The 27,995-nt window shown below is 48.5% G+C and overlaps 1 protein-coding gene across 2 annotated transcripts in view; it reads right to left on the reverse strand.

Moving 5' to 3' along the window:
* The window catches only part of C7H20orf96 (chromosome 7 C20orf96 homolog), a 126,227-nt gene extending 112,645 nt beyond the window's left edge, over nt 1-13,582 (reverse strand). Inside the window, exon 1 of one of the 2 annotated variants that reach the window (XM_085619541.1) lies at nt 13,533-13,582. The gene's annotated coding sequence lies outside the window, so the exon portion shown is untranslated. Of the gene's footprint in view, nt 1-11,973; nt 12,256-13,532 lie in introns of those variants that run through there. The other variant, XM_085619540.1, reaches the window with a different exon arrangement.
* Nucleotides 13,583-27,995: the final 14,413 nt, after the last annotated feature.

Below are 27,995 nucleotides of genomic sequence, written 5' to 3' on the forward strand. Positions count from 1 at the left end.
TCCACCCCCCCAGACCGGATCCGGCACGTGGTTCCCAGTTGCGTGACTTTGCCGAAGCCCTAGGGTTGGTGGATGTCTGGAGGTGGAAACATGTTAGGGACACACACTTCACATTTCAATCGGGGGTCCACGGGAGTCAGTCGAGATTGGATTACCTATTTACACATGCACAACACGCCCAGGACTTTTCGGACACGAAGTGTCTGGCGCGGGGCATCTCGGACCACTCCCCGGTGTGTACGGTCCTGGGGCTGCGGCACCCGTCGCAACCGGGCTCCATACGGATACCGCCTTGGGCATTTAAGGTCCCTAGGATTAGGGAGACAATATGGGCAGATACGGAATACTATTTCGCAGAAAATACTGGTTCGGTTGCATCAGCTGTTACACTATGGGGAGCGTATGGAGCGGTAATCAAGGGAAGGGCGCGGTCGGTAATGGCTGGCCTCAGGAATGAGCGCCGTAGAAGAGCTCGAGAGTTGGAGGCAGACATCCTACTGCTCGAAGGCAGGAACTCCCTAGAACCAGGGGAGGACATGCACCACCTACTGAACATAAAACGGCAGGAATACAAACAGCTGTTAATCGAGGACGTAAGCAGGAGACAGTTGGCCAGTTGACATAGAATCTATGAACAAGGGGAGCACACTGGGAAGCTATTGGCCTGGGTGGAGCGGAGGGAACAGGCATCACGTTGGGTGCGCGCATTCAAAGGGGCTGATGGTATCCAGATTACAGATCCGCGAGAAATCGCGGAAACATTTGCCCGACATTACACATCAGTCTATGCAGCACCAGAGGCCTCCCAGGCGGCCTGGGCGGCTGATCTCCTGGCCACTATTGAGGTCAGGGGCCTGTCCGAACAGGACGGTAGGGCACTAGAGGCTGAGTTGTCCACGGAGGAGGTCCATAAGGCCATACTAGACGTCCGGTCCGGGAAAGCAGCTGGCCCCAACGGCATCCTGGTGGAATTACTTAAGCCGTTGGCCTTATTGCTGGCACCCCACCTGCTCTGCCTCTATAATGAAAGCTGCGAGCTTGCCCTGCTGCCAGAAGATGTCCGAGAGGCCGCTATTGTGGTTATCCACAAACCCGGTAAGCCGGTGGACGAGTGCCAGTCATATAGGCCTATCTCACCGATAGCCACTGAGGCAAAGATTTTGGCCAAGCTATTGGCGAACCGACTGCTCCCTTTTTTGCCAGACTTGATCCATCCGGACCAGTCTGGATTCATGCCTGGGCGGAATACAGCGCATAATCTGCGTAGGGTCAACGGAGTAATTGGGCGGGTACATACCCTTGAGGAAGAGGCCATACTGCTGGCGCTTGATGCGAGTATGGCATTTGACACCGTGGCATGGGAATATCTATTTGCTGTCCTCGACCGAATGGGATTCGGCCCCAAATTTAAGAGATGGATTAAGCTGTTATATGCGCAACCGAGGGCACACGTCGTGGTGAACAACTATCGATCCTCCTCCTTCCCCCTCGAGCAGGGCACCAGGCAGGGCTGCCCACTGTCGCCCCTACTCTTTGCTATGGTTCTTGAGCCATTGGCGGTGTGGATAAGGGGGGACCCCGAGATCAGAGGCTTGAGGTGGATGGATGAGCACGAGGACCGTATATCGCTGTATGCTGATGATATCTTGCTATATCTGGCTTCCCCCGCTCGGTCGCTCCGTCGGGTACTCCATATCTTCCACATTTTTGGGGAGCACTCAGGGTACCAAATAAACTGGTCTAAATCCCAGATGTATTCCCTCTGGGGTGAACCTCCCCTAAGTCCTAGAGGCTACACCATCCCGATGGCCCGTCAGGGGTTCCTTTACTTGGGGATATTCATCACCACCGACGTTGCGTTGTTCTTGGAGAGGAATCTCCTGGGGGTATTACGACGATTTCGCACGGATGTGGCACACTGGAAAACCCTTCCTCTCACATTGTTGGGGAGGGCGTCCCTATATAAGATGCTCGCTCTACCCCGTTTTCTATACGCGTTACAGAATACGCCCAATCCGGTACCCAACTCCTATTTTGTGCAGATCGAGGCCGCGGTACGTGAATTGCTATGGGACAATAAGCCGCCACGTATTGGGATGGCTAAGCTAACCATGGGATGGTACGATGGGGGAATAGGTCTTCCGGACCTGCGCCGGTATTATCAGGCCTCGCAACTGACGGCCATAAACAGTTGGGTGTTTGGGAGACACGATGATCCGAGCTTCCGCACGGATCACTGGCTGTTGGGGAAAGGGGGATATAACAGAGCCCTATATACCAATCACAAGAAGTTGGGACTGACAGGCCCAACGGCGCGTGCGGTGGAAGTGTGGCATGCCGTACAGAATCAGATGGGATGGAGGGGTCGCCTGACGAAGACAACCCCACTATGGGAACCGGACATACTGGGGAGACTCAGTTCCTACGCAGGATTCGATAAATGGGATTTGATCGGAATCTCTAGAGTGGGCAACGTGTGGGTAAAAGGGAGAAAGGCATCTTTCCCGGAGCTTGAGGCCAAGTACCAGTTAGCCCCAACAGAGGGATTTCGCTACCTACAGATTAGCCATGCTATAGAATCGGCTCGGCCCAAAGACGCACCCCTTCCAGACTCCTCTCCCCTGGAGGATAGGCTCTTGTTGGACCCTATGAACCGCAAGGCCATATCGCTCACGTACAAGAAGCTGATTAATAATAAAGGAGACCCTAAGACTAGGCTTAGGGCCGCCTGGGAGGCCGACCTCGGGGTCTTACCCGACGAAGACTGGAGGGAGGCATTGTCCTCGCCCAGAGAAGTGGCTATCCCTATGCGTCTTCGGCTGGTGCAGCTCAAAGTCCTACACAGGGTATATTTCAACGCCATATTGTTACACAGACTCAATAGGCGACCAGGCTCGCAATGCCTCCGGCAATGTGCACTGATTGGCACATTCTTCCACATCCTATGGGAATGCCCCCGCATACAGGAATACTGGGTCAATGTCACCAGGCAAATGGCTAGGGCTTGCGATAAGACAATACACCCGACACCCACGCTGTGCCTGCTGAACATTTGGGTAGCGACGGACCTCACGTAAATTGAGCAAGATTGGGTCTCAGGGGGTTGGGGTGTAGCCAAGAGGAACATTGCACAGCGATGGGGGGTAGGCACATCACCAAAAATGGTGGATTGGGCCAAGGATATGGATCATGCCATGCTAGCGGAGAAAACGGTGTTCAAAGAGAGGGGGTGCCCACGAAAATGGGATCACAAATGGGGAAAATGGAATAAGTATAGAGGTAACATCTGTATCTCTCCGACAATTGAACTTGGGTATGAGAGACAACGGATATTGGGAGGGGCAGCACAGGATCAGCATAACACTGAGTAAAGGGTCCCGAGAGGCCGCTAGACAGGAGGACTCCTGGTTAAGTGGATGGTACAACAAACAGGAGCCACAGGGAGCGATCGTTATACATGGAATCGCAGGGAGGTTGGTCTGCTGTGTGGTGAAGGGAGCAGAGGAATGGAGGTAATAGTAAAGGTAGACATCTTCGCATTGTCAATGTATTTGTTATTCTCGCTGTCGTGGTTATCAATAAAAAGTGTTTTTTTTTTTTTTTTTTTTTAAATGGGAAAATTGCAGAGTGTGAAACCAGAAAACCTGGGACCAATCCCGGCTTCCCTGTTTGACCAAATTGTGTGATCCAAGGCAAATATTTTACACTACAAAGCTTCATTTTTCTTTGTTATCAGATATGAGAGCAACTTCCGATACATTAGTTCTGGGCGTGCGCTGTAAAAAAATATTCTGATGTCTTAAGTTGAAACTCGCCTGCATGCTACAGAAATACCTTATTTTCAATTTTAAAGAGTCTATCATGGGGGGGAGGAGCCTAGCGCACAACCAAGATGGCCGCGTAGGTGCGAGGCTCCCGAGGACCTCCGCAACCTCCTACGTTTATCCTGTCTTCATCCTGCATCGGTTGAGGGGACTGTGTCGGTGAGCCTGAGCCGAGGTGGTACCCGTTTCCCGTTTTCGAATCGGACCTCGGGTGCCGGAGTGAGCACCGATTGAAGTTTGCGGCCTACTTCTCTCCTGACCCCGGATTCGCGTTTGGGGGCAACCCAGTGGCAAAGTGAACAACAACGGCGGGCTGGGCCTGGCGAGTCGCGTACCCCACACTTTCACTTTCACTTTCGCGCCCCCTTGCCGTTTTCGCAAGTGGGATCACGGCGCTCTTTGTGTTGGGGTGGCCTCGCTGGGAGACCCTGCCTGCCTGCCTGCTGTGGCCCGCTCTGCCGTCCTGGGGTGGCCCCCCGGAGCTCGTGGCCTTGATTGCTTGCTCTTCACTGTGTGACTGGTGCGGGTGTGAGACCCGCGACGATGGCCACGAAGCAGGATGGCGATCGCACAAGTCCTCTGAGTGCCCCCCGGATGCCCCGGACTTGCCCACGGATCTGTCTCTGCAAGACGTCATGAGAGCCATTGCTGAGATGAAGGCCTCGGTGGGCCAGCAGTTCGACACTTTAGCGCACAAAATCGACGCGGTCCTCATTGATGTCAATCTTGTGAGGGCTGATCTCTCCAAGACTAACGACCGGGTCGACTCTTTGGCCCACACCGCGTCGGGCCTCACGACTGAGGTGGCGGCCCTTCAAACGGAGGTGCACCGGCTCCGTCAGGCGAGTGCGCTCATGGATCGGCGCCTGGAGGACTCCGAGAGCCGGGCCCGGAGGAATAATATCCGCATCATCGGAGTGCCCGAGGGACGGGAGGAGTCGGCGGCGGATCTCTTTGTGGAGGACCTGATCACTACCCATCTCCAGCCTCGAGGGCTGAGTAAATTCTTTGCCGTGGAGAGGGCCCATAGAGTTCCCGGGGGCGGACCGAAGGTTGGAGCCCCTCCGCGGCCTCTTATTGCCCGTATCTTTAACTTTCGGGACAGGGATGCGATTTTGCAAGCTTCCAGACTGCAAGGGCCGATTAAGCTGGAGAACATGGAGGTGAACTTTTATCCTGACTTCACCCAAGCGGTCCAGAAGCAGAGACTGAGTTTCCTGGGCGTCAAGCGGCGCCTTCGAGGCATGAACTTAAAATACGCCATGCTCTTCCCGGCCAGGCTGCGGGTGGAGGTGGATGGTCGCACTCACTTTTTTGACCGTCCTGAAATGGCCGGGGACTGGCTGGACACTTTGTCTGGGGGTCATGATCGGGATGGCGGGGGGGGGGCTGCGGGAGGAGATTGCCCACCGGACCGGGTCTGAGGTACTGATGCCGGGGCTCACTCCGGATGACGCGGCCACTTTCGGCCAAGCTTAGGGTCTTTTGTTTGTTGTACTCGTCTCCCCTCCTTTGGAGGCTGTGTGGGGTCTTGAGGGGGTACTCTTTCCTCCTCTAGGGGGTCTAGCTAGTTCCAATTATATAGGGGCGACAGGCACACTGCAAGTTGGGGGGGCTGTCTGGGCTCATGCAGGGGTGCAGGGAGGGGGGAGTTTTGTTGGGGCGGTTGGGTTGGGGTGGGGTATTGTTCATTTGTACCACAAGGCAAAAGTATTGTTGTGCTATTCCTAAAGTGCTCTCGGGGGGACGATTGATCGCTTTCGGCTATGATGGGGGGTAGGGGACTGAGTCTTTTGTCCTGGAATGTTAATGGACTGGGGGACAGGATAAAACGGGGTGTGGTCCTGCAGTTCCTGAAACGAATTTCACCTGATATAGTTTTTCTGCAGGAGACGCACCTCATTGGCACCTCCTTTCGTGCTATGAATCGACGGGGCTACCGCCTTCTGGCCCATTCGGGCTTCACGTCTGGTTCCAGGGGTGTGGGCATCATGGCTAAAACCTCGCTCCCATTGGAAGTTGATGAGGTGCTCCATGATGACAGGGGACGTTACACGGTTATGGTGGGTAGAATGGAGGGCAGAGTGATTGTTTTTGTTTCTGTCTATGTCCCGCCAGGGTTGCAAACGACTACTTTTGCGGATCTGGAGCGCCTCCTCCTTGGCCTTCCGGAGGGGATTCTAGTGGTTGGGGGGGATTTCAACGCAGTGGTTTCCGGAACTGAGGACCGTCACCCCCCCAGGGATCTCCCCCGTGCCCAAGCGTGGTTATCTGGCCTCTTGGATACTTTGGGGCTGGTGGATTGTTGGCGTTTGAAACACCCTACGCAGAAACAGTACACCTTTCATTCCGGGGCCCATGGCAGTCTCTCAAGGCTAGATTATGTCCTGGTGCCGGCGGCGCATGCGGGGAGGATCGGGGAGGTGCGCCATTTGGCGCGGGGTATTTCAGACCACTCCCCGCTCCTGTTGCACTTCGACATTCTCCCGAGGGGGGAGGGTAGGGTGGTCCCGATTAATCCCTGGTACCTGCGTGACCCCACCATTCGCGCAGAGTTGGTTAAATCCCTTAAGCGATATTTTGACGACAATGTGGGGTCAGTGTCATCGGCGGTCTCTCTGTGGGAGGCTTTCATGACGGTACTCCGGGGGGAGTCCCTGTCCCTTATTTCCCATTCCCGGAAGCGCGAGCGGGAGGAGGTGACCCGTGTTGAAACTGAGATAACCGAGTTGGAGGGTGACCTAGAATGTGGGGTGACGGATGACAAACTACATGTTCTCCGACTCAAGCAGGCGGCCTATAAGGCCCTCGTCACAGAGGCGGCCAGGGGCCTCAGTAGAGAGCAACAGGGGAGACTGTATGATGTGGGTGATAAGGCTGGGAAATTGATTGCGTGGCTGGATAAAAAGGAGAGAGCGAGTCGAGTTGTCCCGTCGATTGAGAAACTGGATGGTGTGTGTTTCACTGAACCGGGAGAAATTGTTGATTGCTTCGCTGAATATTTCCGTGGGGTGTATTCCCCGGTGTCCTCCCGCTCGGAAGAGGATTCCCATGCCCTGCTCAGGGATATCGCGCTGCCTTCCCTTTCGGAGGAGGACAGAGTGTCGTTGGACGCCGCCCCAACATCTGAGGAAATTGCCCTCGCCATACGTTCGGTCGCTTCCAGCAAGGCCATGGGTCCTAATGGTCTTCCTATCGAATTGTACAAGCTGCGACCGGATACGCTGGCGCCGCATCTCCGTGCTATGTTCCTCGCGGCCCGTTCGGCGGGTTCCCTCCCGCTAGACCAGCGTCTGGCTACTATCGTGGTTATTCACAAGGAGGAGAGGCCGCGGGACCGGGTCACGTCCTACAGGCCCATTTCGCTGCTGAATGCGGAACCCAAAATTCTCGCCAAGGTGTTGGCCAATCGGCTGGTTGGCGTGGTGTGCGATCTGATTCACCAGGATCAGTCCGGTTTTATCCCTCATCGCAACACTGCGCTCAACCTGCGGCGCTTGCATGGGGTGCTCGCGCGTGTCCCGTTCATACAGGAGCTGGCCATTTTGGCGTCCCTGAACGCCACTATGGCGTTTGACACACTTGAGTGGCCATATATTTGGGCGACGCTGGCGAAGTTTGGGTTTGGCCCGGGATTCATCGGTTGGGTGAAATTGTTGTATTCCGGACCGCTGGCGCAGGTGGCTGTGAACGGTAGAGTGTCGGCTCCGTTTGAGCTGGGCAGGGGCACGCGGCAGGGCTGCCCGTTATCGCCGCTCCTCTTCGCGCTTGCCTTGGAGCCCCTGGCGGAGTGGCTGCGGTGGCATCCTTCTATCCATGGTCTCCGATGGACCCCCGAGTATGAGGACCGCGTATCTCTTTACGCTGATGATATTCTTTTGTACCTGGCTTCCCCGCGTAAATCGCTGATAGTACTGGTTGATGTATTGCACTCATTTGGCCTCAACTCCGGCCTAGTCATCAATTGGGCTAAATCTTGTGTGTATGTCCTCTCTGGGGAGGCTCCTATCCTTCCGCGGGGTTGTCCTATCCAGATTGCTCCGCGGGGATTTAGGTACCTGGGTATCTTCATTACCCTGGACGCGGAGACCCGGTATAAACAGAACTTGCTTCCCCCCCTCCAGCGCCTGAAGGATGATGTCGCGCGTTGGAGGCGCTTGCCGCTTTCGCCGCTCGGCCGGGCGGCATTGTTTAAGATGATGTCGCTGCCACGTTTCCTGTACGCCTTACAGAACACAATGGACGTTGTCCCGGCGCGCTACTTTCGCGAAGTGGAGAGTTTGCAGCGCCGCCTGTTCTGGGAGGGTAGACCGCGTATCGCCCTGGCGAAGCTGACGCTCCCGTGGTACGACGGGGGGGTTGCCCTCCCAGACATCAAGCGATATTACTGGGCCTCCCAGCTGGCTGCGATAAATCACGGCCTTTACGGGCCCGCTCTAAACCCGGCCTTTGAGATGGATAAAATGTTACTGCCGGGCGGCGACTATAATCGGGCGCTTTATTCTAGCTCGCTCGACGCACGTCTGATGGGCCCCACGCGGGTCATGGTGCGAGTGTGGCATGCGGCTAACTTGGCGATGGGGTGGAAGGATCGTTTGACCCGGGCGACGCCACTATACGCATCTGAGCGGCTAGGCTCCCTGTGGACCTCGAAGGGTTTTGAGAAGTGGGACATGATAGGCATCAGCAGGGTGGGCGATCTCTGGACGAGGGGGGGATTCAAAACGTTCGATGTGCTGCAGACGGAATTCCAGTTGCAGGACAGGGAGTACTTTCGATATATGCAGATCCGTCATGCGTTGTGCTCCGTATTCCCGGACGTTGCCTCCATCCCGGAGTACTCCCCTCTGGAAGATAGAGTGCTAGACGGGCATGTACCGGACGGCACGATTTCATTAATTTATAAAAAACTCATCAATGATCGCTCGGGACTGCTGACTGGCCTTCGTGAGGCGTGGGGGGCTGATGGATTGGAGCTGGATGACGAGGACTGGGTCTCTGCGGTGGCCTCCCCGAAAGAGGTGGCCATACCGGCTCGCCTTCGCTTCGTCCAGCTCAAGATACTCCATAGGGTCTATGTTACGGGGCCGAGTCTGATGCGTATGGGCTATGCTGTGGACGGGTTGTGTAAGCGTGGGTGTGGTTCTTCGGGGACCTTTCTCCATATTTTGTGGGAATGCCCGGAGGTGGCGCGATTCTGGCGTGGTGTGCATGAGGTTTTGCAGGCAGTTACGCATGTGCCGCTGCTGCCCGAGGCGAGGAGATGTCTCCTGAATGTGTGGGAGCCAACCGACTACTCAGTGCCGCAGACGTGGTGGGTGACTCTGGGATATATGGTGGCCAAGCGTGATATTGCGCAATTGTGGGGTTCCCAGAGGTCACCGACTGTCTCGGCGTGGAAGGACAACATGGATTGGTGTATGTTTCGGGAAAAGGTGGTGTATGTTGCGAGAGGTAAGCCTGGGAAATGGGTGAAAGTGTGGGGCCCCTGGAACGCCTACCGTGGGGGAATCTGTACCCCGCCGCTGATGCCTGATCCGTCACCGGCCCCGTCTCCTTAGCCTGCTTGTCTTCCTGGTTCTGGACATTGAGTCCACTTTGTCTCCGTCCTGACCTATCCCCCCTCTTGATATTCCTGTGTATCGGTAGGGTCCCCCCCAGGGGAGCACATGCTATTGTTTCCGATTGTGGGTTGCCTTGTGGACTTGTTTTTTCGTTATTTATATAAAAATGAAACCGTTGTGTGGGGTCCGGATGGTGTGGCTGCCAACGCTTCTCTCAACTCCTGTGATCCCACTTCTGCCGCAGCGTGTGTTCTACTGTTTGTATTATATGCTCTTTTTGTTTGCTAGCGGCCGGCCTGAAGGTTGTAGGCCCATCTTTGTATATCTTTTGGATTCTGTAATAAACGGTTTCAAAAAAAAAATAATAATAAATAAATAAATAAAGAGTCTATCATATTTCCACATGATGTTTGTTGCATGATTTAGGTGCCACTTATTTTCAGAGCTCGGCTAATTGATGGGTTCTTAGAGCCTAGCTAGATCCTTCGCTTAACTCTGGCTATGCTCTACCTGTTAATGTTTTGGCTCACCTACCTCTAACTAAACATATAACTCTTAAAAGCACCGTAGGGCACTTAAATGCAGAATCTTTTTGCACAGTTTGTGGCAGCCTTTCTCTTGTTGTGTGCAGACTGTTGTATACTGTGTATGATATATTTTGAAACTAATGAAGTACATATTCCCACTGCTTTCGACCACAAGTCAGGACCTCACAGCAATAAACATCTACACATCACTCTTCCACAGTGCACCAACCAACATTCAAATTATTGACCCTCTGATTACACACAAAGCCCTATGATGTTATGCAATTAAGCTCCTGCGATTTCCTAGTTTGACAATCATTTGCCACAGATTAATTTTACTTGCAAACTTTTCGCTTAAGGGTTGTGCATTAAATTGAATATGTAGTTAAGTCTTGGTGAAAGCAGCCCTTCCAAGTACCACTCTTTGGGGTTAGAGTTACTCATTTTTAGGTCTCGCCTGACCCAGCGCATGCGCTGGTCTGGCGAGACATTTAGTGAGGGCTCAAGAAATGCTACCATGGCCAGCCTAGAGCTACAGTGCATGTGCGCGGGCGTGCGCTTAGGAGCAGAGGCACCATATGGCAAACCTCATCATGCTCATTAAGCGCCCACGATCACTTTCACTTTTACCCGCGATCACTTTCGTGAAGCCCCTTTGATGTTCTCGTTCAAAGAACATCAAACATCAAAGAACATGTTGTTGTGTTAATGCTTTGCTGCGCCCGTTTGACATATAATGTGCTTTCTCTTTCCACAAACTCGATGTTTGTGTGCCTTTATTTTGATATACTTTTAGTATTGCTGTCACACACACAACCACACACACAACCACACGCACAACCACACAACCCCACACAGACAACCACATGACCACACACACATACAACCACACACACACACAACCACACCCACAACCACACACAACAATCACACAACCACAACCACACACAACCCCACACACACATACAACCACACACAACCCCCCCACACACATACAACCACACACACACAACCATACACACAACCGCACACACACAACCAAAACCACACACACACAACCACACACACCTACAACCGCACCCACAACCACACACACACACAACCACACACCACACATCCACACCCGCATCCAGACACAACCATACATACACACAACCACAACGACACACACAACCACCCACACACACAAACCACACACACACCCGCAACCACACCCACACACAACCACACACACAACCACACACACAACCACACCAAGAATTGGCATAGCCAATAAGTCTCGCCTTTGGGACCTTATAAGTGTTTAGCCACGCAACAGTTGATGTGGTTGCACCAAGGATATTGTGCTGCATAACTAAATACTTAGAAGGTCCCAAAAGCTAGACCTATTGGCTATGCCAATGCTTGTTATGTATGGCCCCGCATTGAACTGTTTAGTACCACATTACAATAGCTTCTCTGTGCATTGCTGTAGGTTAGGAAAGCCACCTTTCTAAGAGAAAAATACCGGCCATTTGTTGTGTTTTTAATAGTCGACAAAGGCCTGGACATGTTTCTAAGTAGGACATTAAACAAAATCAAAAGTATTTATTTGTAACATGATTTTCTACCCTTGTTTACTTTACTTATTAGTCAGGGGTCGTTAACACAGCTGTAGCAAAGTAGCAGGTGGAGAGGGTCAATCACTCAATTAGGAATTGATATAGTGCAGCTAATCGCCCGTACGGATCTCAAGGCGCTGGGTGGGTTTCTGGTGACACAGAAACTCAGTTACTTTCAAAAGTTAAGGTGCAAACTGTCTTCAAACTGAGAGGGTTCTGTTTACTTTATATGGTTGGTGTCTTCTATTTTAAGGCTTTTACATCCGTTTTCGGGCTTTTAAAAGCTTCTCATCACTCACAAAGAAGTTTATCTCTAAATTGAGGTCGTTGCTTGGTGTTATGAGTCTTAAAGTGTCACTCTTTAAATGCACTGTGCCCGTTTCTCTAATGTACGTGCCCACGCTCCATAAAAATGTGTTGCCACATCCTCATGGCTCACCTATTCTCTCACTCTCACCTCTTTCTTGTCTTGACCGCCTGCACCTTTCCATCCTTCAATTACGACAAGTGCGTTCATCACCATGGCTACAGCCAGAGGTGGTTATAGAAAGCGGACTACCAGCTGAGTGTGAGCAGCAGGGTAGAGATATGTAGGCCATCTTGGACTGGAGAAGCCCACTGAAAACAAAAGGCAATCTTTCGCAGAGTTTGGACAATGCTGCTTCAGCCTTCACGCCCTCCCTGCCAGTCTGTCAGTGATCCGTTGTATTTAAAATTCGGCTAGGACGAGGATCGATCAATGAGCGCAACACCCTCCATCAGATCTAGATCCGGTAGTACCGAAATAGAAGAAGGACTCGCCTCAGGTTGCCGGGTTAGGCGTTACGGTGATAAAACTGGCAGCCCCAAAATGTACTCAAATATTAAGTAACAGCGTGTCTTGTACGGGAGTGCTTGTAGAGAAAGTATTTCCTTTGTTTTATGCTGGTTGTAGTAGACGATATGAAAATGGATCAAGTAACTTCAATGGGTGTAAAAAATTACTTATTTCGAAAATATGCTTCTACTGAAACCGAAATACTGTTGTCTTTTTTTACATTATGTTTTAAATATGATGCCAAGCTTTAATCGTCTTGTAACTTGCTTTAGACTAATATGGAAAGACTAGTTCCCAACATGGCCGCGCCTTCTGCGAGGCTTTATAGCTCTGTACCACTCTGCCACTAGTCTCCTTTTCTGCTTCATCAAATGTCAACGAAGGAGCATTAATGTTTTAGTGAGCCGCTCTCGGCCCCGCAGTCACTATGTTGTGATCGCGCGAAGCAGAGCATGCTGAAGATGGCGTTTTATTAGTATCAGGATTCTGCATTCGGGAGATAACATTATTCTATGGCCATTTGTAGAAACGTGTAAAAATATTGTTCTTTGATTTAAGCAGTCAAGGAAGTGAGTAAAACAAGCAAATATCGGTGGCAAAAGTTGGACGACATAGTATGTTTCTCCAGGTGTCATACGGAGAAAATATTGCAATGAAGCAACAGCGTGGGCAGCCGCAATACGTACTCAAGGTAGTAGGGCCCTTTTACTCAACACACAGGTTACCTAAAAGTTGATTCCAGCCTGGTCTATCACATTAGATGTGACTTTATTAGATGGGGCTGTAGACATGGGCCTTTTGCTGACAGTGTATTATAAGTGACCTAACGTAGTAATGAAGGTGTAGTAGTTTGTTATAACCTGATGGGTCATCAAAATAGCATAACAATGTATTTAGGAAACGTTTTCCCCCATTTATTTTTTAGTGTTTTCTAGCACATATTAAATATAACATACATATTTTGACCATAGTTAAAAGTGAGGTATACCTATTACACTGCCAGAATTGTAGGCTAATTCTTCAAGATCTGTGAGCCCGTAAACGGCTGAGACTTAAGTGGGGTTAATATTCAGGGAATGTTGGGCGTTCTTCCCCAAGGAATGTTTGAGAGTTAGTGCCAAATGATGCCTAAAATATCGTTAATAGATAAAACGCACATTGATCATGGCATTACATCAAAGAATAATGTTTATTCTTACCCAGCTCAGTGTAACTCATTTGATCAACTCCAGGAGGATGAAGTGCTAAGTCGACTCACAAGGACTTGTAATTACCTCTACGTCCCTCGTCCTCGACCAAGTCATCACTAATGAGGTATATTCCACTGACAAAACAAAACAGGAAACGCTTTTAGGCTCCACCCACTCTCCTGCCAGGGGCTGTAATTACATAGCCAACAGAAAGCACTTCCTGTTTTGTTTCCTGACGGTGGACAGGACTGGGAACTCTGAGGTAGGTGCTGGGCACTTTCCTGCTACTCACTTGTCCTGTTGTTTCCTCCTTTGCTGGGCTCTGTGGGAGCTTCTGGAGTCGGGACGCCTGGCTTCCTGGATTCCATTTGGTTCTCCGTTTCCCGTGCTGCTGGGCTGCACTGGTCTGGAGTCCGTGGTGAGTCTTCTGCTCCTGTTTTTCTTCTTTGTTCCGGCTCCTCTCTACCTGTATCTTTTTGTGTTAGTATGGGCAAACATCTGAAAAAATACCACCATGTGTCTCCTGTCTCCTCTTCCCAGGCGGACAGTGGGTATTCTGCCCCTCCTGTGAAGCAGTCCGAGTTGAATGACAGCCGGTTGAAGCGCCTGATTTTGGAGACGGTTCGATTTGAAGTCCTCCAAAAAGTCTGTTGCCGGTGTTCTGGTGGGGGTCTTGTCATCTATTCGGACATTTCTAGTTCAGACTCTTCTGATGGTTCCTCCTTGGGTGCGGTGGACCTGAAGGGCAAATATATCGCCACGGAATTGTTGGTGGACTTCCTGTCTCATGTCAGAGGGAACATGGGTTTTCCTGATGAGGTTGTGGCTAGCACTTTGCAGGATGCTGTCTTGCCGCAATTTCGGAAACCTGGAACTAGCGTCTCTGCCTATCCAGCCCTTTGTGATGGACGTCCTGTTGAAGGGGTGGAAGGACCCGGATCATATCATGATGCCTTGCTTTATGTCCAAGCTCTATCGTTTGCAAGACATGGAGGATAGAATTCCTAAATCTGTGCATGTGGATTCTATTGTGGCCTGTTTGGTGGGTCGACCTTCTATGGATGACAATAATATCCTTTGTGATGTGGTGGATAAGAAAATTGACTCTGCACTGAAGAAGTCGTATGCAGGGTCCCACCTTGCTATCCGTTTCAGTGTCTTTGGGGCATATGTCGCTCAGTCCTTGTTGGCCGACTTTAAGACCTTGTTTTTCACCATGCAGGAGGGTGGCAGTTGTCCGAACCTGCTCGATTCCATGGAGCGTCAGGCAGAATTCCTCTCGGATATTGCTTTGATTCTGTGCATTCTTCTGCCTTGTCCTTTGGTTTATCTGTTGCTGCTCGTTGGAATTTATTGCTGAAGGGCTGGAATACGAATGTTGCACAGAGGTCCATGGCTTTGCGGTTGCTGTTTACTGGGCCTCGTCTGTTTGGGGACGCCGTTGAGGAGAAGCTTCACAAGGTGTTCAAAGAACGTAAGCATTCCTTGTCCTTCAGACAACAGCCTCGTCTTAAGGAATCTTCCTTCGCTAATGCCAAGTCTTTCCGCCTGCCTTCGCGGTTTCAGAAGTCTTGATTTCGAGGCCAGAGAGGGGCTGGTAAGGGTTTTCACCACTGTTTCCAGAAGAAGCCCCTTCAGGATGCTGAACAGGGTCCTCAGCGTTCCTGACTATGCCACTCCCCGGGATCATCCCGCTGGTGGTCCGCCAGTCGTTGGTGGGAGACTGCGGTTGTTCCTGCCTGCTTAGCGTCTGACAACTTCCGACCAGTGGGTTCTGGATGTCCTCTGACAGGGGTATTGTATCGAGTTTCTTTCCCCTCCTCCGCCTTCCGGCGTGGTGCGGACTCTGACTCCCTTGTGCCTGGCTCGTCGTCGGTCTCTGTTGGACGGCGTTCACTCCCTGTACCTGAAGACGGCGATTGTTCCAGTTCCCCGGAAACACGAGGGTTCTGTTCCCTCTGCCTGAAGACAGGCTGCCCTACTAACCACTGTGTAGCATGTGTGGGCATTGCTGGGTGCAGGGGTTGCTCAAGGCCTTTCTTCTCCAAGCGCGTAGTGCTGGGAAGGCAGGCCTTTCTTCTCTAAGCGCATAGTGCTGGGAAGGAAGCAAAGACTGTGGTGGGATGTGATTTGCTGCCTTCCACAGCCCCCATTTCCCGCCCCTCCAGACTCCTCATGTATGGATGAACATTATATGAGCATGAGACAAAGCTTTTTTGTCTTTGGGTTCTGCTTTCGGATTTATTTAGTGCAAATTATACCTGGGTGGAATTTTAATACTCCGAAGTAATTTCGGTAATTCTATGTTACTCTTTGTGGAATTACCAATAATTACGCGATTGCTTCTCTTCATGTAATATTGGGGGGGGGGGGGATCCTACAGCAAGAGCAAATTTAGTGAATGCAAGCGGGCACTTTCTATTCATTTTCTGCTGCATTTAGCACTATTTTAAGCGTAAAATACACCCTCACGTTCATTTGTCACTAAGATAATGGCGCTAAATGCCGGCAGTAAGTTGGGGAAAAACCCTACCCCAAAAGCACATTTAGCGCTATCTCTTAGCGCAGAAATGTTCCCTTATTTCCGGTGCATTTTTTCTCTAATAAATAGTGCTAAACACATAATTACTCTTCTCACGTAATTCCATGCAATCTCGCAGAATTCTCAGGTAATGCCACATGATTATGCTACATGGAATTACGCGAGTTATGCCCAACCCTAGAACTGCAGCTTGATTCTCATGTACGTGGGAATCACAACCCCCTCACCGGCTCTGAAAAAAGTTCTTTGCCATGTGGTCCCCTCCTCTCTTAATACTACTTCTTGCAGCTCTTTTCCCCATGAACACATACGCCGTGCTGTCAAGCCAGGCCTAAAACAAATGAAATTTCCTAAAAAACATGGCTTGTTAGAACCAACTCAGGTCATTCACATTGAGCATTTTCACAATACAAGCACTCTTTTTCAGTGTAAGAACAAAGTTTCTCCGCCCATTCAAATCCAGTAATTTGGAATATCAACATGGAGGCAAAGCCCTGCTCACTGTAATGCTTCTTGAAAAAAAATTTCTGTCGATCGCATAAGAACAAAAGTAAGGTGTCTATTGAATGCAGGGTTGTGGATGATGGGTGTTTGAAGAGTGAGGAGAGATGCAGTGCAGAAACTGTGAAGGCCAGAGTTACACAGTACTTCTCAGGAAACCAGGGTGGAAACCTTCCTAAAGTTTACCTCCCAAGGTAGCTTGTATTTAGCGTTCCCAGTTTAAAGTTTTTACATTTATGTCCCTATTATCCATATTTATTATTTTCATATTTTAGCGTTATTTGTCCATATATATTGTTTGGTTAGTGATAAAGTTATGCTTGCTGTTATTGTGGTCTCACGTTAATTTAACTGAAAATTGTGCACTTTGATTTTAATGTCTATAGTACTTTAGTTGGTTTAGCAGACATAGCAGGTATATTTATCAAAAATAAATGTAATGTGCTAAAACATTTACATTTTGGTATAAGCACAAGACCACCATTTTAGCTATATAATTTTTAGTAATAAATTCAGGTCCTTTTTAGCTCTCTATCCTGTCAACATCCATAGGTCTTGGACTGCCAGTCATAATTTACAGTTTGGAGAAAAGTTTAAAAGAATATACTATTTCTGTATTTATTAGTTAAAAAATAATATATAGTAATATAGATCAGTCACACATTGTTCATGTGTATTAATCAGTAAAAATTGAAACCTGGGACCCGTACGTGTGTTTAATAAGCTTCCTAGGACACATTTTAGACTAGGTCTGAGAGAGGCTGTAGGGCTGTCTTCTGACAACTCTAAATACTTAGGTGAACCAGGTTCCCTGGCTCATTAGCAGGAGGTGCAGAGACGAGGAGGACCCTGACACAAAGTGTGCTTCGACTGGGTTATCAGGGTTCACAACAGCGTGTTTCACTGAGTAACTGGAGTAGTTTCCAGGGGGACCCTGGAGTAACAGATTAAAAATACCGGGTGGGACTAGATTGAGCAGAGCATTTAAGAAAAAACACAGCCAAGATAATAAGGTAAACAGGTGAGTTAAAAAGTTTTCAACTGATCCGCTATAGTCATTGAGATACTGGTGGGAGATAATAATGATATATTGTAGGGAAGAACTCCTTTGCTGTAAGAAAATGTTCTGCAACTTCCGTTTTAAGCTGGGACCTTGGATTGAGTTTTGTCATATGAAAGGAACAGTTTCTTACCTGTACCTCCAGTTCTCCCGTAGGTGTATCTCTATGGAATATGATTCTTTACTACGCGAGTCATTACATCGCATGCCTTCACAACACGGTCGTTGCAACAACCGCGTTGTTACCACGCAATGCCATTACTACGCAAGTCATTACATCGACTTGCTGTAGATGGCGCTGTAACATTAGGAATGTATAATTTACTATACCAACTCCAGCCTAGGCAACATTAGGGAACGTGTTGGAATAGTAAACTATACTATTCCTTATGTTAGAGCACCATCTACTGCAAGTCAGTGTAATGACTTGCGTAGTAATGGCATTGGCCGGTAACAACCCAGTCGTTGTAATAATCGAGTTGTGAAGGTATTGCGGTGTAATGTCCGCGATGTAAAGTTTGTTTCCCCTTCTTAAGTGGGTATTCTTTGCCTTTCTTCAGAAAGGCCTGTAAAGACTCTTAAGAGATAGAAAGAATAATAATGCAGCCTAAGTACATAGGCTACACCAGTCAAAGCCTGAATCATGAAGTGAAAAAGGTGACAGTACACTACATTCTGAGAAGTATTTGAAATGTTTTACACACAGAATGAATCTCCTTCACAAAACCCCTTTTCATGATAAAGATGAATGAGAGCAGGACAGTAGCCTCATAGGCTGCCAATATATGGCTCAAAAATTGCGGCTGTGCCTTTAAGAACCCAAAGACTGCCAGCATCCCTTCATGCACAGCTGGTGGCAGTTACTTTAGTTCTATTTGAAGGTGATGTGAGATCTGTACATTTTGATTGTCTGGACACCTCGGTCTATTCCAAAAGGGAGGCGGAGGGTTGCTTATGACTTATCATGGAAATACCCCTACGAGAGAACTGGAGTTACAGGTAAGAAACTGTTCCTTCACTCGTAGGGAATTTGCATGTACAGTCATAAGCAGTTGAATAGATTAGCAAGCCCATCCCCAAACAGCGCAGTGAAGAAGACAGAGGATCATTGGGAAAAGGGTTAAGCAAATAGGTTTCTAAGGGAAGCCTGCCCTACTTGAGCATGTGCCCTAGTGTCAGAGTCTAGGCGGTAGTGTTTAGTGAATGCATCAACTGATTCCCAGGTTGCCGCTTTGCAAATCTCTTGAATGGTAATATTGCGGAGCAAAGCGGCAGTAGCTGCTTTTCCCCTGGTATAGTGTGCTTTAGGTTTAAGCAGAGAGAGTTTTGTTAGCCTTTTGATAACAGAGTAAAATACATGAGACAACCCATCAGAAATGTATTGTTTAGAGGTGGCTAAGCCTGTATGGAGGGAGCCATAGTTGATAAACAATTGGTCTGATCTCTGAATATCTTTTGTTTTGTCAAGATAGAATTTGAGAACCTGTCAGGAAATGGAGGGATCTTTCCGCTGGAGTAGAAGGATGCTGAAAAGATTTAGGCAAAGAGATTGTTTGGTTAATGTGGAAATCCAAAACCACCTTAGTGAGGAACTTTGTATGACTCCTCATGACTACTTTGGACGCATGAAATACGGCGTATGGCTCATGAGAGCTGAGAGCTTGGATTTTAGTAACCCTGCAGATGGATGTGATAGCCACAAGGAAAGTTGTTTCCCAAGACCGGTGCTGCAGAGATGCCTTATGTATGGGATCGAAGTGTTCTTGCATACGGTGTGAGAGAACCACATTAAGCTCCCATGGAGGGGAAGGGCATCCAATGGGAGGAAAAACCTTCCTTAACCCTTCCAGGAAATCCTTGATGACAGGGATTCTGGAAAAGGAAGTTTGTAAAGGACATTTTCTGTAGGCAGTAAGAGTTGCCAGGTGAACCTTAATCGAAGACAATTGCAAGCCAGATTTAGCCAAATGGAGCAAGTATGGAAGGATGACATCTTTCTGGCAAGAGGTAGGGTCCTCATTTTTAGATTGACACCATATTCAGAATCTCTTCCATTTGAGGGCATAAGCGGAACGTGTAACAGGCCGCTTTGCTTCTCTGAAGATTTCCATGCAGTCTTCTGGCAGGTTCAAGTGTACGTACTGCACTAGCTCAGGAGCCATGTTGCTAAATACAAAGAGGAGGTGTTGGGGTGTACCATCTGGCCTCTGAATTCTGTTAGTAGATCTGCCCTTCATGGCAGCCTGAGATGTGGATGGATAGACCAATGAAGGAGGTCTGTGAACTACCATTGGCGTGGCCACTCCAGAGCTATGAGTATTATTTTGGTCCTCAACTGAGACAGCTTGATGAGGACTGTCAGGATCAGGGGGAACTGGTGGAAAGGCATAGAGAAATTTGCCAGACCAGGCGATCCATAGGGCATTCCCCAGTGTTCCCAGTTGGAAGTACCACAATGCGAAGTTTTGGTATTTGCTGTTTTTGGCAGCGACGAATAAGATGATGTCCAGAGTGCCCCACCTTCTGAAGATATCATGGACCATGTCATTGTTTAAGACCCAATCGTGGTTTTCTTGGAGGAGCCTGCTGAGGGAGTTGGCCGGAGCATTTTGAACACCTGGGAGGTGAGTTGCAGTGATCATAAGCTTCCTGGCCAGAAGACACTTCTAGATTGTTTGGGTTTCTTGAAATAAGTGCCTGGACTTCGTCCCTCCCTGCTTGTTGAGGTAGTACAGCATTGTTGTATTGTCTATCTGAACAAGCAGAGAGTTGGAGCTGAACGATGGTTGAAAGGCCTTAGGTGCCAGATGGAGTGGCCGTAGCGCCAGGAGATTGATGTGATTTGTTGACTCCCTCTCTGACCACTTGCCCTGGATTTGAAGGTGGTCCATGTAGGATCCCCATCCTAGGAGTGAGGCATCTGTGACTATGGACTGAGGAGATATTTCCCTGTGAAAAGGAATCCCTCGTAGGAGATTGGTTGGAGAGCACCACCATTTAAGGAACCAATGGGCATGCTGAGACAGTTGTATCTGGTCATCCCAATTGCCTGTCAGTTGGCTCCACTGGTCTTCGAGGCCCTCACCCACGCACTCATAACAAGCAGACTGAACTACGGAAACACCCTCTACGCTGGAATCAACAAATACCTGCTACGCAAACTCCAGACCATCCAGAACTCTGCAGCCCGACTCGTCCTTGGCATCCCACAACATGAGCACATCACCCAACACCTGCGAGGCCTCCACTGGGTCCCTGTCAAGAAGAGAGTAACCTCCAAGCTACTCACTCACTCATACAAATCCCTCCACAACACCGGACCCAAATACCTCAACGAAAGAATCTCCTTCCACGTACCCAAAAGGAACCTCTCCTCAGCCAACCTTGCCCTAGCAGACACCCCGCGAATCCACAGAACCAGAGCGGGTGGAAGAGCCTTCTCCTACATCACAGCCAAAGCCTGGAACAAGCTCCCAGTCAACATCAGATGCTACCCTACTCTGCACACCTTCAGGAAGAGCCTCAAGACCTGGCATTTCTGGCTGAATCGGAGCTGCAACCAAAGCGCCTTGAGACCCTCACGGGTGAGTAGCACGCTTTAAGCCCCCTGATTGATTGATTGATTGATTGATTGAATGACTCCTGTAGGGTCTAATGAAGAGGTGTGCATTTGTCATGAGGAAAATGCATGAAGCCATCGAGCCGAAGAGAGAGGACACTTTCCTCACAGTGGGATGAGAGATTGACGTGAGTTTCTGAGCCTCCCGAAGGATTGATAAGTGTCTCTCTTCTGAAGGTGACCCGCTTGCCCGGAGGGTATTGATGGAAGCTGCCAGATAGTGTAAGAATTGCACTGGGGCAGAGGTTGACTTTTCATGGTTGACATGAAGGCCCAGCAAGTGTAGGAGTTCACAAGCCCAATTGAAGCTGAGCCTCCAGAGACATGGATGCACTGATCAGCCAGTCGTCCACATCGGGGTAGATGAACACTTTTTGTTTCCGGAGATGGATGGCAGCCACTGCCATGCATTTGGAGAAAGTCCTGGGTGCTGACTTCAGGCCAAAAGGAAGCACTCTCTACTGATAGTGACTGTGCCCCACTATGAACACCAAGAACTTGCGATGCTTTCTGGCGATTGGTACGTGAAAGTATGCGTCTTGAAGGTTGATGGCGCAGGGCCAATCCCCTTGGTGCAACTGAGGGTAAATTTGGTGTAATGCCAGCATCCGGAACTTCTCTTGCTGAATCCATTTGTTGGCTGTTTTGAGGTCGAGAATGGGTCTGAACTTGTTCTAGTCTTTCTTTTTGATGAGAAAGAACCTTGAATACAACCCGTGCCTCTTTGGAGAGGAGGTACAGGCTCCACCGCCTGCTTCTGTAAGAGAATGTTGGCCTCCAATTGCAATTGTTGAAGTTGGTACCTGGATGGTTTCGAAGGTATGGCCGGTGGAGGGCTGGTGAATCCGAGACCATATCCATTGCTAACAGTATTTAGCACCAAGGCGTCCTTGTGATGTTTTGCCACTCTCCCAGGTAATGTTGGATGCTTCCCTCTACCGGAGTGGGCAACGGGTGAGAGGAAGAATAGATTCAGGGTTTTGATCCTGTTGGTTACTTGCTTTCTTGTGCACGCTGCTGGCTTGATCGTCCTCTAACCTACCGCTTTTGATAAGGCTTATAGGTTAGTTGAGGCTGATGTTGTGTAACTGTCTGGCGGCCCAGATACCAATGAGGGGTTTGAACCCTCTGATAAATAAAGGTGTTGAAATGGCCTGAACAATCTTCATTGTTCCTTAGATTTCTCCAAGCGAAGTCCTTTAGTGTCTCCATCTCTGTCTTCATCCTGGCCATCTCCTTGTCGATGTGAGTGCCAAAAAGACTACTCCAGAGAATGGGAGATTGAGAATTTGTTGTTGGCGATTCTGACTTCAGAGATGTAAGACAAAGCCAAGACTGTCATTGGAGGGCAACCCCATGACAATATTTGTGTGCTGCCAGGAGAGGTGAATCCTCTGCCGCACTAATAACTTGCTTAGAAACTATGAGACCTTCGGTGAGAATTTCATTAAAATCTTCTCACTTGTCTCCAGGAAGACAGTCCACAAACTGAGTGATTCCCACAGTGCTCGGTCATATCTGCCTAGCAAGACTGTAGCTCTGGCCGCTTTCATTGTAGGTGCTTCTGTGTTTTAAACTTTCCTACCCACCGAGTAGAGTTTGCGGCTCTCCTTGTCAGATGGGACTGTTGAGGTAGGAGCCGTAGCATGTTCTTTTTTCGCAGCCACCACTGTGACAGAATCCAGTGTTGGGTCTGTGCTCAGGAAGACAGAGTCCTGCTCTGGTGGACAGTATTTTTTCTGTAGCCTAGATGGAGCTGACTTGACCGAAAATGGCGTAAGGAAGAGGCCCATAGCCAGTTCTAAGAGACGGGGAACCAGAGGAGGCAAAAGGCCTGAAGCTGCTTGATGCCGGAGGATCTCAAAAATATCCAATATTGTAGGTGTCTGTGTTGACATTGGAATGTTCAATCGTGAAGCACTTCTCACCAAAACCTCCTGAAAGGTAAGGATTTCGTCCACAGGTGAAATGCGTGGAGGGGGAGATCCAAGAGAGTTGGAGTATACCTCCCCGTGCTTGAAGAGGACGTGTCTCCGGTGTGCCTTGAACAAGACCTTCCTCTGTGGTGGCGATGATGGGTGCACCTAGAAGATGTAGAGAAGCATCTTGGACTATGCCTGTGAGATTGATATTGAGACCGGGATCTAGGCCGTGATGGTGGAACAAGAGGCACTGGTGGAGGTCGAGGAGGAGGTTAGAAGATTTGGTTCTGTAGGTGGTGCAGGAGGCGCAGACCTTGGAAGAGTAAGCGCTGGCCTTGGAGATGGTGTGCCTACTGAAGGAAATTATATACGGGAGTACTCTGAATCCTGGGGTGTATGAATTCATCTCCTTTTTTTGCGTGCATCCTGAAGCCTGGAGGACTCTGAAAATATGATAGAAGATGACCTTCCTCTTCCCCTCGACATCGATCTGCTTGATAACGGCTTGACGTCAGATCCTGTCTCGACATCAATCAAAGGTGTTTTCTTGATTTTGATTGACGGTGGTGTGTCAGCGCGATAACCATTTCAATGGATACCTACATGGCGACGTCGATTGTAACGGGCTTCTCGAGGTGAACCTGGGTCCATTCAGCAGTCTCCGCTGCCTCAATGTATATTGGTGGTGTTTCGCCAACGCCGATCCGTGGGCTGACTGTGAACAGGTCGGCGCCGTACTTTCTCTTGGCAACATGGTCCTTGATGTCAACCGGCACCGGCAGCGTTTTTCAGTCCTCTTCTTTCTGTAAAGTCCACCAGTGGCTCTTTACAGAGCCCTGGAAGAGGATTGATCCTCTTCTTGCCCTGACGTCCCACCTTCCTTTTATTTTTGTCACTCCTCCTCTCTCTGAAGGTGAATCTTCTATCTGTCGCAAAGAGTGCACCTGTAGAATGTTTTACAAATTTGACAAGAGTCAGCACCATGACTTTCAGATAAACAGAGTATACATACTCTGTAAGGATCAGTCTTGGTCTTTTTTCTGCCACAGTCTGGACACTTATCAAAAAGAGTTGGCATTTTTGAAGTAAAAATCCAATAATTCCTGTCAGAAAAATACAGGGAAAGGCCAGAAACGTCGAGTAAATCAGTTGTAAGTGAAATTCAGAAATTAATTTTAAAGAGAAAAAACAAAAAATGGGTGAGCACAATGCTCAATGGTACAGTCAGCAGGAGCCAGAAAAAAGAACTGAAGCAACTGCCAGCAGCCGTGCATGATGGGATACTGGTGGTCTATGGATTCTTAAAAGCACGGCCTCAATTTTTGAGTCATATAATGGAAGCCTATGAGACTGCTATGGCCTGCTCTCTTTCATCTCTATCATGGGAAAGGGTTTTGTGAAGGAGATTCATTCTGTATGTAAAACATTTCAAATTCCTCTCAAATGTAATGTACTGTCACCCTTTTCACTCCATGATGAAGACTTTGGCCAATGTAGCCTATGTAGTTAGGCTGCATTATTTGTCTCTCTAACTCTTAAGTGTCTTTACAGGCATTCCTGAAGAAAGGCGAAGAATATCCACTTAAGAAGATATGTCGAGAAGAAGTGCTCAGGGGTCCCCGCACATGGGTGGGACTATTCAAGTGCTTATGAATATACATGGAAATTCCCTACGAGAGAATCATATTTTGCAACCTCAATAACTGTATGCCCTGACAGTGGCAGCCACCGCCTATCTAAATTGGTAGGACGGCCTCTGGGGGAGAGGGGAAAGGATACAGTAGTTTGGGGGGAATAATATAAAAAATTTTAAAAACTTACCTGCCGCCTTTCTCCCGCTGCCGTTCTGCTCCCACTGCCTTGCTGCCCCTCTCATCGGCCGGAAGAGGATGGGCCCTCAAGGCACAGGCTCCCCACCCAATCCAGATGCTACTGTCATGCTATTAGAGCAGTGCCAGGATTGGTCTGAGCGGCCTTGTTTGCCACTCAGACAGTGGCTGTGGCTTTTCTCCAACCTGGCTGTGCAACACATCTGGGTTTGCGAAACATAAGTGGGCATGTCTGTTTTGCCGGCCTAAGACGGCCAGCCAAACCAACATGTTCACTTATAAGTTCAAACTACTCCTTTTCCCTGAAATGCCCAGCTCCACCCAGTTCTCACTGCCCAGCTTAGGCAGTGTAAATACAGTGATAGTAACATTTTGTTATTATCATTTTATTTATCATCTGCTGGCGCTGGGTTGTGGGGCGAAGCTCCTCTGCCATTACGGAGTGGCCCCTGTGCCCTGACCAATCTGCACCAAATGTGGGAGAAGCAGCTCATAAGCTATCTAAGAGCATGCATTATTTGGTGCAGATGATTAAACGGTTGGTGTAAGATGTTGGTTGTGTGGACATATAATAATGGGTGTGGCATCATTTGATGCTCATTGTGTTCAGTAAGATTGTGGATGTGTTGGCGTATAATAGGAGTTTTGTACACATGGTGGTCTGTGCACTGGAATACAATGTGATAGTGTGGGCGTATTTTGGCGGGTGTGCAGACATACGAAGCTGCTTGTGTGATATACAATACTGGTCATGTTGGCATAGATGGCAGTATTTGCAAATGATATTGATAATGTGGATGTATGAGGGTGAGTGTACTGTATAGCATGTTGAGACTGTTGGCAAATAGTGTTGATTGTAAGTAGGATGCTCGGTGTATAGTAATATACTTGTGAGTGTGTTGGCATATGTTGATTGTACATATGATGGTGATTGTGTTTGCATATGATTGTGGTTGTTTGAGTGTATGATTTTGCTTATGTTGACAAATAACCATGGGTGTGTTAAGTGTATGCTGTTGTCTGTGTAGATAGATGGTTGGTGTCAGGATAAAATGGTATTTGTGTGGACATGATGGTGGGTGTGATGGTGTATTATGTAGGTTTGTTGACGTATGAGTGTGGATCTACTGAAGTATGATAGGAGATGTTTTGGTTTGTGATGAGGGTACTTATGATAGGTGTGTTAGGTGTATGATGTGGCTTATGTGTAAGTTGTAAGGATAAATTATGGTGAATGCGTGGTCCTATGATGGCGGGTGTGTTGGTGTATGATGTTGGCTGTGTAAACGTGGTGGGTGTGTTGGTGTTTTAATTGTGTAGAAGTATGATGGTTGGCGTGTGGGCATATGATTTGTTAATTCATGTAAAATGGTGGATGTATTGGCGTATGATAGTTGAGAGGAGATGTGGTGGAGTCATGGCATGTTAGGTGTGTTGACAAATATTTGGTTGGGGGAAAATATAATGGAGATGTGCTGGTAAATAAAACTCTCAGATAATATAGGATGTAGCAGCTCCTAGGGTGCAGGAAGATCTGATCGCAAGGTCCAAGGTGACAGCTATACATACAAGATAGTAACCAGCAAGTGAAAGCATGGATGATAATATTGCATCAAAACAGTGTTCCGGGAGTAAGTTCCTATAGATTAAAGAGTAGAGATTTGTTCAACAATAGCATGTTAACTTCTTTTTTGAAGGATGCCGTTGAAGGGATCATTCTGATTCGAGGGAGCAAGAAGTTCCAAATAGGCGCAGCAATACCCGAGAAGGCTCGGTTGTATGTTCTCTTTTTGTGAAATTTCTGTAGTTTCAACAATAATGTGCTGGTGTTTCTAATCTAGAGGATCTGCAGCCACCTGAAAGCTCAAGTTTTGTGCAGGATAGCTCAGGGTGTTAAAGTGTAGCGCGTTATGGGTTATACACGCAATTTTCAATTTTCCATTGTATCCTAGCCTCATATGGGAGCCATTTTAGAGATTTCAGGATGGGAGAGATGTGGTAGTTTGTTCTTGATCCAGTATTGAGTCTTGCGGCAGGGTTAAGAGAAGCTTTTAGTGGGGCCAGCTTGAATCTAGGTAAGCCACAGAGGGTTGCACAATCATATGCCAGAGCCTGGAAATCACTAGAGCTTGAACAGGTTACTTGAAGTCGTCAGGGGGGGGGGGGGCTTTATTTTCCTAAGGATGTTAATTTGTAAATTAGCACCTTTGATAACTGCACTTATGTGATCCTGCATATTCAGATTCTTGTCGAGCGTTATTCCTAGTGATCTTGTAGAGTTTATAACATGTGGGGGGCAGTCAAGAGCTGTTAAATGCTACATCCACTCTTCAATGTCACATGACTGTTTGGTAGTCGAGATTAGGAGGAAATCTGTCTTAAAGGCATTGAGTTTGAGATGGTTGTAGGTCAGTAATTTTTAGTTTTAAGTAGAAATGTGTTGAGTGATCTGATATCCTCAAAAGAGTATAGCTGAGTGTCATCAGCATACATGTAGCAGTGGATGTTGGATAATTTTAGCATTTCAGGTAGAGGTTCCGTGAATAGGTTGAAGATAGAGGGTGATAGCAAAGATCCCTGTGGGATGCCTAGTGTGCCCGATGTGGGATTGGACAGGGACAGATTAACCTTGATCTTTTGAGTTCTGTTGTGGAGAAACGAGGCAAGCCATTTAAGGACGGGCCCTGATAGCCTCATCCTCTATTCCAGTAAGTCTAGGAGGCTGTTAAGTTTGACTGTATAGAAAGCATATGAGAGGCCTGGTTGGATTAGAAGGCTGGATTCATTTTTGTCCAGCATTTCTAGTGCGTTGTCAACTATGTGTGTTATTGTAGATTCTGTGCTATGGCCCTGTCAGAAGCCAGATTGGAATTGGTCTAGGAGTCGAAATTGGTCTATGTGGTTGCATAATTGGACATGGTCACATCTCTCCAGGAGCTTTGCCAGAGTTGAGATGTTAGAGATTGGACAGAAGTTATTTAGATCCATGTGATCCGTTG

This window comes from Triturus cristatus, chromosome 7 (assembly GCF_964204655.1).
Source record: "Triturus cristatus chromosome 7, aTriCri1.1, whole genome shotgun sequence".
Lineage (NCBI taxonomy): Eukaryota > Metazoa > Chordata > Amphibia > Caudata > Salamandridae > Triturus > Triturus cristatus.